Source organism: Thermobia domestica, chromosome 4 (assembly GCF_964235325.1).
Source record: "Thermobia domestica chromosome 4, izTheDome1.hap1.1, whole genome shotgun sequence".
NCBI lineage: Eukaryota > Metazoa > Arthropoda > Insecta > Zygentoma > Lepismatidae > Thermobia > Thermobia domestica.
In genome coordinates this window covers 157,559,263-157,571,381 of record NC_137457.1, presented here as the reverse complement: position 1 = coordinate 157,571,381, position 12,119 = coordinate 157,559,263, and positions in this window count along the sequence as shown.

Genomic DNA, 12,119 nt, shown 5'->3' with positions numbered 1-12,119 from the left:
TCACTTGGGTTTTGGGCTGTCACGAGAAAGCAGTGAAGAAATTGATTTAGTGGTATGACAAATAATAACAATAACAATAATAATAATAATAATAATAATAATAATAATAATAATAATAATAATTTATTTCACAATTCATTTCTGCTAGTAGCTTTCGTCCACTTACTCCCACTTCATGCTTACTCAGGAGGAAGCTGCGCGTCCCCAGATTGGGAACCACTACTTTCCATTAAGGAATTCTGATAGCCTGTTAGAAATTTGCATTCTGACTAATATGAGTAAACTGCATTCTGCTGTTTCTACTGCGCATGCACCAGTGAATTGCCATGGAAGATCATGAATAATTCTGATAATTTATATAATATTTATCAACGAATATGTAATAGAACCTATATGAATAACATATATCATTCCTCAAAGTAACTATTACGGTAAACATTATTACAGCAGGATGAAATAGGTGTAAACTTCAGATACTACAAAATGCATTTCACATGTTTTCCCCGCTCGTCTAGTGGCTAGCACGTGTGCCTAAGGTGTATGAGGTCCCCGGGTTCGATTCCTGGATGGGGAGTTTATAATTTTAATTCTCTTAGATGTTTTTGTATTAGTGTTCCTGTCGTTCAAGATTAACGGAAATGATTGTAAAACTTATATAACCGAGTAGAAAATAGAGACAAGTTACTCAGATACGTCCGGTGAATCAGTTAACTCAAAGAAAAGAAACAAAGTGCCTAAGGCGTTTGTCTGTAAAGTGAAAGGAACTCTTAAAGGTTAGTTCCAGTCCCACCAAGGTAACATTTTTCTTTTACTTGTTCTCGAAGTTTCTCTTTGTATTTCTACCGGATTCGATTAAATAGAACTTCGAATAGAGACCACGGTGAATTCATTTATTGACTAAGTCTGAAATTCTGATAAAGGTATAGCTATGATTTTATTATTATTATTATTATTATTATTATTATTATTATTATTATTATTATTATTATTATTATTATTATTATTATTATTATTATTATTTAAAGTACGAAGTTTCAAATGAGGCGATGCAATATTTACGTAAACAAAATTATAATTTATTTGATAATATTCACTAGTCCACTATACATTTGCGAGGTTTTGCTTTAGGAAATGAAGTGTATACAACATTGAATAATAAAAGTATTACAATAAAAATATATTATTAAAAATATTGATTAAGTAATTGGAGTTAAACATACTTTCCAGTAAGAATTATATATAGAGAGGATTTACTTTAAAGTGCGATAAAAACGAATATTCGAGTTTTAATCTGATTAGAAATCGATAACTTACACAAGAATATTTACTTCATTAGTTCTATAAATCTTTACTCTTATCGTATTACAATTCACTTTAAAATTATGATTTTTCCATTTCAAAATGTAGAACGAAAATAAATGTAATATTCTATTTGTTAAGGAAACCTTTCAAACAGTGATAATTTCAGGGAGAATTTGAGACTCTGTCGACATAAATTTCCCCCTTCGTGTCCATAAGTTATCTTCGATCATGCGCAAAGTTTACTAATAATTTTTTATCAGTTTTCTCTCATTCATATATTCACCATTACCGGTGGAAATCTTTTGAAATCGTCAATGCTTATAATTAGTTTTTCATTACAAATCAAAGGATAATAATGAAATATTGAACATAATATTTTGTTCTCATCTGTGGATTTTAGATTTGCAGTTCATATAATGTTCTCTTCTAATGGAATTTGAGAGAAAAGTAGTTGCCAAAGATTTATTTAAGAGAAATGTTCTCAGACCTCTGATCAAAATAGGAGCACACTTTAAAAAAAAAAACAAAAAAACTAATACTTCCCTCAGGGTTTGAACACATAAACTTCTAATTGATAGACTAGTGACCCAAACCGCTCGACCAATTCGTATGTCTTCAGTGCGCCTATTTTGACTTTTGGGTAAAGTAGTTTCCTGCTTCACACTTCTTTTTGTTTATGTTGATACGACTATAAGTTTGTGGTGAATATTTTTGCAGTTACAGGTCTTGCAATGCATAAAAGTCTTTTTCGTACAAAGTAGGTTCAATTTTACGTCCTAATAACTTATATACAACAGGTTAAATTGTGAAATGATTGTGGTTGGAGTGATCGTAAATGTTTTCGTAGTTAGGAGCCTGGATATGCAAACCCGCTTAAGTGATGATTTATTTTTAAGAACTTTGGTACACTGGTAAAGCAAAAACATACAATCGACGAAAAGATAGAGCAATAAAAGGGCCATAATGAATGTTTATAGCATTCTCTATATAATCGAATAGTTATGAAAAATATCTAAAAGCAAACGTTATTTCTATATTACTGCTGGATTTCTTTAAACGAAACTTTATAGTGTAAGGTTCTTTTCTTATTACGTTTGAATTCCACAGTTTATCTGTTCTCCCTTTTCTTTTTCTTCTTCTCTTCTCTTCTCTTCTCTTCTCTCGCTCTCTCTGCCTCACTTCTGAATCTCTGTGTAATAAACTCCATTGGTTTTAATTTTTTGTTGTGTGTGTTTCAGTTTGATTTTACATCAACCTATGAATCGTGTTTCGTCTCGGTTTTGATATTTAATTTTATCGAAACTATTGTGTAGTTTGAAATAAGAATCGCGCTCATGTTGTTAGCTAATTTTAGTATAGGAGAGAAGAAAGGAGGAATGAGAGGGGGTCTCTTTATTTGACACGATTATGGAATAAGAAGTTATACATTGGATGGCTTAAGTGCACGGCGTCCGCTGTCGCAATTTTTTTAATGCAGAGTGTACAACAGCGGATGAGTTAGGTAAACGGTTAGATGACATGGCTGATGAACTAAGAATAGCGCGAAGAGAAAATGAAGAACTAAAAACCAGTTGAAAATAAGTCAAAAACTGATAGATAAACTTGCAAATGTCTCCGGTAGAAACAACTTAATATTCTACAATATTGAAAAGGGCAAAAATAAATCTTGGGAAGAAAGTGAAAACTTAATCGGGACTTTTACTAAGAACAAACTCTAAGTTGAATTGTATCCGTTTGATATAGAATTTTTAGGGGAAAAAATAAACCGAGCATTGTTTAATTTGCATATTACAAAAGGAAAGAGGACATACTGAAAAAAATGTATATCGTGCCAAGGTTACACTTGTGCGTATAGGCTAACATTTTTCCTATACTGTTGGAGCCAGTAGAAGAGATCTCAAAAAATACCGGATTAAAGCCAGGCACGCGGACAATGGCGCGTATGCAATTCGATAAGCTTTATATTAATGGGTAATCTTATACTATCGAGGACCTACGAAACACGGATGAGATACTTCTAAGTGATACAATTGATGTGTGTTCAGGGAGTGTGAACAATGGAGACACTTCAAAGAACTCAGCAGTTGCAGTTGCTTCTTGCAGTGAGTGGTCACCTGCGAAGCATGTGTTGGTGAGTAGTTAAGAGTTTCCAGTTTTGAGAAAAACAAGGAACGCTATTCGAAGGGGAGAGGTCAACCATGACCAGGTGGAAGAAGCATCCCTAAACTAACAAAGGAGAATGACCTTCAAAAATGTAAGAATTCTCAAAATGAGTGCAGTGATGTGTTACATACTAAGGACAGCAGGTGTGTTATAAATAACAGAAAAAATATATTTTTCTAATGTTCTATATGAATGCGAGATCACTTAAGAACAACAGATGTGAGTTTTCTGCCAACATTTCGTTGAACAATTATGACATCGTAGCAATAACAGAGATTTGGTTATCTTCTGATTATTTTGATTCAGAATATTTTGATAATATGCGACATATGTATTTTGATCTGGTGTACCTTAAAGATAAGGACTATAGTACAAGTGGTACAAAATGGCGAAGTTGCATTCCTGACAGTTCAGAACCTGGATATAAGTCAAATAGATATTACTGACCATAGAACAGAGGGCATTTTCGTGGAAACAATCGCTAAATACAAACCGTTTTATATTTTTGTATCCTGAACAAATATAAGGTCTTTCCTTACACGAACATTTGTTTTAATTTTAATGAAAGGAACTGCGCAATTGGTAGCAATATTCCCCTTGTAGGTGATATGAATTGCCTGAAATAACTGGTACAAATTTTGATTTTCTACAATCAACCAATAAATCCCAAAGTTTGTATCATTTTATGTTGTATCAGAACATCTAAACACTCAAAAATGTTACAAGTAGCTTAAGGAGAACATTAGATCTAGTAATACATAATCTTTCAAATTATATCAGTAGTAAGAGAACCGCAAACATTAATTAAAATTGATAATTCCCCTCTCTTTGTATAAGCTTTCCACATATTAAACCATGTAGACTAAAAAACAAACGAAACATATTTGTTTTTAATTTTAAGAAAGGAAATTATGTAAATAATTACAATGAGTTAGCGAGAATACACTTGCAATATCTAAACGAATATACGGATCAGTTTAAGGCAGTAGAAGATTTCTGTAAAGAAATTTATGACATATTTGAGAAGTGCATTCCCATGAAAAAGCCAACTCGAAAAAGCTTCCCTTGCTGTTTTACTCAAAGTAAAAAACAAAAGATAAAACTTAAGCGGCAATATCTCATAAACTAGTTCAAGGAAAAGGGAACGACTAATCACTAATATCATTATAACGAGTACTGCAGGCTACGTAGAGACGTGAAACTTGAAATAGGTATAGCACATACTAACTTTGTCTTCAATCCTGAAAATGATATAATCCAAGACCCACAACATTTCTGGATCTACACAAAAATAAATCTCGACTTCTTTCTACAGAGTCCATGATCTATGACGGACAGAGCGTGACTAAGAATGACGAAATTGCGAAATATTTTGCTCAACACTTCCAGTCCGTTCTCCTCCTTAACTAAAAATTGTATTAACTTACGTCACAAAAATATTTACATAAGGATTTCTGTAACGTATTCCATATAACTCTGGTTACTATAAAGGACAATGAAAATGCAATAAACAAACTGAAACGGAATAAAGCAACTGATACTGATAATATACCATCTTATATTTTGAAAGGTTGTAGTAATATTTCGAAATATCCGCTATATATCTTATTTAGCCTCTCAATAAGGAAAAATGTTTTTCTGATATATGCAAATAATCAATAAAATGCCCATTCCCGAAAACCGGAAATAAAAATAGTACAGAAAACTATCATCCAGTAGCCATATTACCAACAATTACAAAGGCATTCGAAAGTGGCATTTATGGTCAGATGATGCATCATGTTAAACGTGCAATTTCAAAGTAACACAATGGCATCCTGCAGAAAAGATCCACGGTGACTAACTTAACTATAATTTTAGATTTTATTACATCTCCTTCGATAATAATGGACAAGTAGATGTCATATATACGGATTTTAATAAAGCATATGATACTGTGAATCTAGATATAATAATTAAAAAATTTGCCTTCTTCAATTTTAGTACTCCAACGATATATTTTTTTAAAATGTTACTTACGTGAACGTAGACAATCCGTTGTGTAGAAACAATATAAAAACACAATGTTTCGCGTAATTTCTGGAGTTCTTCAGGTGTCTAATTTCGGGCCTCTTTTGTATTTTATTATTTATTAATGATTTGCGTTATATACAAAAAAATTCAAATTCATCCCTTTTCTCACATACAAAAGGAGATGATTTACTCAAAGTATGAATCATATGATAATTTATTTTTCAACTTTAAACTTCAGACACTTGAACAAATACGGACGTTGAACGACCTCATTTTCTTACACAGACCTTTGCACAACGAAATAGACTGTACACACACAATTGCAAAGATAATAATCCAGGTTGCAACCCTCAAAACACTCAAGGAAAATATTGGCCTGTTCTACTGAAGGATAGCACATATAAATGCACTGCGTATGTCACCTACATCTAGAATATGTGCTACATACCATAAAATCAGTAAGGATTATAAAGATGTAGATTTATTTAATAGTCCTGAAAAGTTGCTCAGAAGAAAAATACAACGAATTTTGTAAAAAAAATCGAGGAAACTATATTTTTTTTCAAGTCTAAATATCATTGAAATTTAAACTCGTATATGTAGACACTATAATTGGGCAGTAACGCCTATTGTGTCGATAAATAAATAAATAAATATATAAAAAATATAAACTATGTGTTAGTTGTAAATCCCTTATATCCAATAATGCTAAAATAAAGACGAGTTACAAAGACAATTAGCTTATACATAATTCCTAGAGGCCTTTATGATGTGACTTTTATTTGAGTTTGACATTGGTTGAAACTTTTTATCCTACACTGTCCGAACGCTTCTGTTGGGTGCTGGTATCATATTGCTTCCGTTAATGTGTTTTGGTTGCTTAAAAGTGATTTAACTCCTGTTGTAACATATTCAATTTAGATATATAGATAAATAACAGCAAAGGACAGAAATGTGAGTAATTTCTCAATAGTTAGAAATACGTAGTTTTGTAATATATATAACGATAAATAAAAATTAGTGATCATTGTATCGAAAATAGTTTATTTCAATAAATCATACTAAGATACGAAATAAATTGCAGGTTTGTAGTATTTGAATAATGCTTTATATTTATATGCACATTACTAATGAACATTTTGAAGTATTCTTTTTATGTAATTTGTTGCACATCCTGAGACATTTTACGTAAAATTTATTTTCTGTACAAATGAATCCTTGACATTCTAAAAAAAACGCTTTTTGTATTATCTCTAACATGTTGTCTAAAATATTATCTCTAAAGATAAAATCTAAACTTGTAGTTTCCTTACTAAATTCACACTTACTTACTACATGCTTATCTGCGTAAATAACTTATTTTTATGATGCTTTGAACTGCATGTTCTTGTATTTGTACTATTTATGATTATCTTGTTGAATTATACACTTAACATATTTTTTCAGTGTACTAAACAAAATATTAAAGTTTCTTCTGAATCCAACTTATCTTGAACTGGTACATTCTGTCTAGAAAGAACTTCAACAAGAACGAGAAATTTTATTGGATTTTCAATACATTTTTGTGTGACATATCTACGTAGTATAGCATTTAAGTATTCAAATATGTTGCATGCAGTAAAGTTCGATTGTTTCACGAATATGGAATAGGATTTCGTAAAAGTTGTTCGATTCTCAGAAAATTGAATATCATGATTTCCATTAATAATGACCTTACGTATATTAACGGAAATGATAAGGCACAAGCCCATTCTTGTTACCTTGAGACGATGTACTGTGTACCTCAAAGGACATATCTGTGGTATGTAATTTGTTTTTATTATTTATATCATCTTTGAATTTCGTTTTATGTGGCTTGAAAAATTATCTTAAGTCAAATTCAGTTATAATAAGTTATGAAGGTCTTGCCTTAAGGGTTGGTTCAAATACATAATTAAACAGTGACAATTTTTTTATTAATGAACATTAGTTCATCTAGTGCGTTAAATGATTAATATAAATTTTGCAAAAAATATTTATCAGTGCATTTTAAAGATTAGAAAAGTCAAAGTGAATATTAATGAGACAAAAAACAACAAAATATGATTAGCTTTGTCTTGTATTTTTAAAAGAAAAACAATGAAAACTTTATATTTATTTTCGATAGGAATTAGAGTAAGCCAAACTTCAAGCAGTACGGTATTTATTACCGCAGGTGTTTAATATTATAGCGTGCGTGAGAAAAACGAGACAATACATCATTACTAACCAGGTGTATATTAACGGACTTATACATGTCCATAACTTTCTATGTTTCGTTCAACTATAAAAACATTATTGTATCCGTTTCTTATGAAGCTAATATTTCCATAAAATATACGGTATGTATTTAGATATACAGATGCTGAGTGATTCCAAGACGACTCTTTTGAAATTCGGTTCAGAAACTTTTAACCCTTACGTCTTATTGTATAAAACTGTACATTATATATGTATTATTTAATTATTAAATCAGAGTGCAACTTTCAGATAATGACACATGATTGAGTGTACCTTGGCAACTTTCACATTTAACATCGTACCGATGGCAATATGGTAATGTACACTGACTTGAATGTTATTAATGGATTAACACCAGCTGTTTAGGTTATTTGGCTTTTCAGAGCATGACGTGATTGTGTACTTAGCTTACGTACCATTCCTATCTCATTTGAAAAGGACACAAATGTTTATTTTTACTATGAAATGTTCAGGAAAGCATACATGACGCATGCGCATAATTCTATTATTATTACATTCAATATGAGTAACAATTATAAATTTTAAAACTTCTATTGGATTGTAAACTCGTTAGTCTTTTTTCACTTTTAGAGAAATGTAATATACAATATTACCTTGGATATAATAGTGTGTAAAAGGCGATGAAGCAAATATTATTTTTAGCAAGTATTCATCCTGGCACTTTATTTCATATTATGTTCTAATAAGAGTTGTAACTTCTATGATGGCTACTGTCAGCGAAAATTCTGCTCTTTAATTTTTTGGTAGGAATAATTATTTGCATGGTGAAGGAAAACAAAGTCTCGGAGAAGTGGAGTCACCTATAATGCAATTTGTTATGATCCATATATTAGCTATGCTACAGTATTATGTTTATTAATGTTTCTAAGTTAATATACAGTTGATTAATTAAAAATTATGATATATGAAATGACTTGGTATTTTTTGTATTACACTCTGATACTTTACACAATTTAAGTCAATATTAACATCTTTATGAAGAAATTGAAGTGCATTAGAGCTGGTTGTGGTATAATGCATGGTCAAACCAACGTGGTAGTTCTCCAGATAAATAGTTGGAAACACACTGAATAATTTTGAAATTTAACTAAATGTTCCACGTACCACATTGATATTCCAATAAAACGTATATATACTATACACTTGATATCTATATCTACACACTCCACTCAAAGCTAATTAGCTTTATTAACTGGATATTACTGCCCAGATACAATTATGATATCTTCTATAACCGTTTGAACAACGAATCGTTCTCTGATAAATCAAGGCTTCCTCTCATGGGAAACTTGTTTTTCTCACAAAATTTGTGTTCAATGCCTAACTGATATGGGATATTAAAACGTTCGATATTTTCACTATATAGTTAACCTAAACTGTTCATTTAAATCTAATAGACTTATCCAATTTCTAAGTAGACTAATTCTGTTACGTTTCCAATGCTAATATTTTACCACGTTTTACTTTCTAATTTAAATCTTGCAACATAGGGTGAAAATAATATATTTCCATTACAGCAAAATCATTTTGAGTGCACTAACGAGGCATTCTGAGCAGCCTAATACGACTAACTTATTATCAACATATGTACGTATAATTAAGTGCTAATGTGGAATGCAATATTAATCTTTTTTATCATGTATTCTTGAATTGCTTAATTGAACTTACGATAATTATTGCTTACACTTTGAAATTCATGATATATTGGTATTCTTATGCGTGAAATCATGTCTCATAACAGGTATATCAATTTCAGATCAGGACTAAAATCTATCTCTAGTAAGAGAATTTGAAATCAGAAACAATAAAGTACGTTCCACATCACAAAGAGTCCCCAAAAAACGTGTACTGTAGGATAAAGATAAGAAGCGCATAAATTAATGCATTTTTCACCCAGCGAAAACTAATAGACTTACATAGTTCTTGACGAGTCACCAAGAGTTAAATGTCTCTTCGTAATGCACAAGTAGGTATAATCATTGCAGAAATTATATATCGAATCGCTGGAATGTTTGTAATAATTATTTTGGAAGACACACTGATATACGTAATTAGAGTAATCATGTGGTTCTTGGCATACCTACTTCTATTACTGACTTACACTGCCAAAAACAACTGAGATAATATAATGCAAACTCGTTATTATGAGCGGCACCTGCTCATAATTTGCAATATTAAAAGTGGTGGACATATGTAGGTCCTGCAGACAACTTTCACCCTAACAATATTTTTTGACCAGCACACAGTAAAGCACAAATCATTTACAGAAGGGTCCAACTAACTATACATAGCGCAAAGTATTGGCATAACTACAATCCTAGTGTGAGATTGAATAGGAATTTATGACACTTAAAATCATAAAATCTTACATCCAAAACTTATAACTTAGAGTGCTGTCTTAGATTTAAAAAATAGTTTTTGTTTTTTGCAAATCGCTACAGAAATAACGGAATTATAAAAAGCTTAAAATTTGGTATATAGCATACAGCTGTTACATATATATATATATGCATATATACACTCCAGCTCTCATTGCACACACGCACACACATGCATTCAGTTGAGAGAAGCAATACCATACATGTACACGAGATTTATGATCATTCTCTTTCTTTCTTTTTTGATCCATGATTAACAATCCAGTTTCTTTTTCCTTCTCCTCACTCCAACATACACATATACATTTGCCCCTTTCTTCAATATAGCTTCTAGGTAGCAACCGTGAGATGGCGCTGTATCAATGACGTAGTCTCCATGAATGAGAAAACGTAATACATGACGTCATTCAATCCATGACGAAATATCTGTTGGGTCTCTTTCTCTCTCTCCCCTTCCCATCAGCTCTGTACGACAGAGAGGTTTGTGCAATAGAAACAGAGAGAGAATGATTAACAGCGAAGTAACGGCGATGCATTCTTCGCCTCCCATATAGCTAACATTGGATTTAACGGCTAAGCATAGCTCGGGGCGCCGTATTCGTCGCTCAACTTTTTTCTCGTAACGGCCAGCTTTCAAGCGAATACATGATCGCCGTTATAATCTTCCTCGCAGGAGTTAGCATCTAGTTTCAAAACCTACCACGTGCAGCGGTCGCGTCTCTCTCTCTCTCTTTCTTCCCTTTTCATCAGCACTCAGTCATATCAGAATATTAGAATTAAATCCTGAGTTGTAGCACAGATTCTAGAAACAGGGTTGGAAACTAATTCTTTTTAAAATGTTTTTCCAGAATTTTTAAATTATGAATTAAGCTTTGAAATTATTACCAATGAATTACTACCAAATAAGGCAAACATGATAATTTCTTAACACGATAACCAACCCTGACATCAGTGGCTTATTGACGGGTGCTATATTTAGTATCGCTATAGCTCCGTTGTTTAGTAACCAATTTTCAAAATTCAAACGACAATCAATAGAGAAATAAATCTGCCATCTTCTGAATGTCTTTAGGTTGAATAACGCTAAGGATACTATTACAAAACTCAAATAAATCTCTTATTTATGTATGGATCTTCAAAAATCAAATAACATTGACTAGTTTATGTTTAAATATCTCAGCTTTTAAAGGCTTGTACCCATAAAAACACTTATACCCTTAAAACATGCGTAAAATTACAAGCTTGGATACTGATAATAGAATCTTCTGCTAACCTCGTTCTCTAAGGGAAACAATGACTTCTTAAACTCAGTCCATTGGTCATAGTTTAAGCTGAATAAGCAACCATTAATTTCGAAGAGGACTTTCATTTCTAAAGTGAAACTGATGCATTTTATAACCATTATCTAAATCTTTCAAACATTCATACTTAATAAACAGATTGTATTTTTTCATATCTTTCAACACTTGTTCAGTAACATCATTATACCTTTGTGGTAATAACGTCTTATATCTCTCATCTAAATGTACTAAAACTCTTTGACCGTAACGTAGTGTTTGAATTAATTTCCATAATGTTATGTCGTACGACTTACGTTTTTCTAACTCATCTATGCGAAGGAATCTCAATGCTTTAACGTCATTTTTCTTATTCAAATAATTAGTAGTAGCTTCTTATTTATTATAAGGAAAATGTTCGTTTTATGAAAATTTCATAAAACCACTTTTCATTTGAAATTTAAGTACAGAACTCAACAGTTGGATAATTATCTTTTAGACCAGTGTATTTGATTTTTAATCCATCTTTAATTATCTCATCAATCATTTTATCTGTAAGGGTTTTGTAAATCTAGGTGGAACAAAGACCTTAAACTCTTCGCATTTAACTAAAACGCTCTTTCCAAACTTAGTTTTAATCTTTTCCACTTTCACATTCTTATATTCTGTATGTAATTCTAATTCTCATAATCCAATAACTTGTTTT